The sequence below is a fragment of the Rattus rattus genome, chromosome 3 (assembly GCF_011064425.1).
Source record: "Rattus rattus isolate New Zealand chromosome 3, Rrattus_CSIRO_v1, whole genome shotgun sequence".
Lineage (NCBI taxonomy): Eukaryota > Metazoa > Chordata > Mammalia > Rodentia > Muridae > Rattus > Rattus rattus.
Window position 1 is genome coordinate 84,968,233 of NC_046156.1, and position 2,105 is coordinate 84,970,337.

Sequence of the window (2,105 nt, forward strand, 5' to 3'; positions counted from 1 at the left end):
GGATGGGGCATATGTCCTAGAAACCGGGAAAGGGAATAACATTTGAAATGTAAATAAAAGATATCCAATAAAAAAGAAAAAGAAAAAAATGATCATGCATCATGATTGCACTGAAGACAGTGGTGACTCATGACTGACTTGATTGCACCGAGAGAGAGAGAGAGTCTAAGCGAATACAGAGAGGACTGACATATAGAGCAGCAAGTGATGAGGGAAAACACACCTCCAATGTACTATCCAACAGGCTTAGAGCCCAGATGAAAAAAACAGTGGACCAAGGAGGGGTCAACCAAGTCCTGTAAGCTCAGTTCTTCCTGAAAGACTGCTTATTGCTGCCACCACCATGGGCATCAGAGTCCAACTTCTTCACTACATCAGCAAGTCCGGGGCCCAGGTCTCATTCTCCGATAGCGGTCACGTCATTAGTGTCCCTTGTTTCATCGCTTCCAGTTTCCTACACTTAGAAGCTCTCCAACCTACAGACAGTCACAATGGGACTTTCCACCTCTAATTGCATAAGCCGGTGTAATAGAAAAAAACTTTCTTAAAATATATGTGTAATTACACAGAATATGACTTTGTATACTGTTGGCTTTACTTCCTGGATACCTCTGACTGATATGGTATTAATACACAAAAACATACATACTTGTGCAAAGTAAATACAGAAATGATATACCAGATACTAAACGGATTGTTTACTAACAGCATATATTAAGAAGGGTAAGGGCAGGGTGGAAGAACTTATGAGTAAGACATGGATGGTGCTTCTTGAAATATATCCTTTTGGATAATTCTGCTGTTATAAAGTTTCAGTTGTGAAATTATGAATGAGAAGATATTCAAAATCAATCCAGGATAAAGATGGAGCCAAAAAAGAATATGGAATACAGATAACTATTGAACCAGTGTCAATAAACATCAGAAACCACTAAAAAAATAGGGAAGGAAAGAATTAAGTTACAAGGGAGCTGCAATGACTTTGAATCCTATGGGTAAGACCTAATGGTCTATAAAACACTGCAGAAAATTAATTAAAACTTGCTGTTAGAAAAATCTCATGATAACAAATTTGTTAAGCAAGACATAGAGGTTTGACATAAGACAGTGTGACAGTAAAATGCCACAAATACAGCAATTGCAGCAGGAAAGGCTTACAGGGCAAGGCTTGCAGAAAGTCATATGTAAGGCAATATTCAACTGCTATGGAGAGAGGTAACTGTAGTGAGACTAAATCTAGACGTGGAATATGACTGAGATTCAACTAACTGGAAGATAACACCCCATTCCACAGGACCACTACACTGGTAGGGATCAATCTCCTAAGGTTCTGGAGAAGGCTGGTCACGTAGAAGTGTCTCTCTGGACTCTCACTGCTACAAAATCACCTTGCGGGAGATACTGGGAAACACTGGAATACTCACTGGGTAACCTCGGCCACCATGCAGTATAGGAGCTGGTACTGGCAGAGCTGTACATACTGCCAAGGCTAGACCACACAAACTATAGTCTCTGGGACCTGAGAAGCTGCCTTTCCCTTGCAGCTTTTCTCCAGAGCCCTCTGCTGGCAAGGCTTAACTTCAACCTAACCTGTGAACACTAAAACTAGGTACACTAAAGTCATTTTCAGAGCCTCAGCAACGAAGAGAAGGGCGTGGAGCTGAGAGACAATAAATTGATAGGCAGAGGTGGAAAAAGACAATAGTATTGATTAGGAAGAGGAATAAGAAGGGGATGAGGAAGAGGTGAGGGAGGGAGAAGAGAAGGGAAAATGAAGGGGAAGAGAAGAGGGGAAGAAATACAGGAGAATGGGGAGGAGGGGGGAAGACAAGGAGAGGGGAGAGGGAAGAGAAGGGAGAGGTAGAGGAGGGAAAGGAAATGTAGAGGGGAGAAGAAGAGGAAAGAGGAGAGAAAAGAGGAAGGGGGAGGATCAAGGAGAAAGAGGAAGAGGGGGAAGGAAGGAGAAGAAGGGGAACTGGAAAAACAATTATTGTAAAATGGTCAGGAACCAAAGTACTAAAATTAAATATTTGATCCTGTCAGTTTATATGGTGAAAGCTGATCCCTGTATGATAACATTTAGGGGCACAGCCTCATGAATGAAA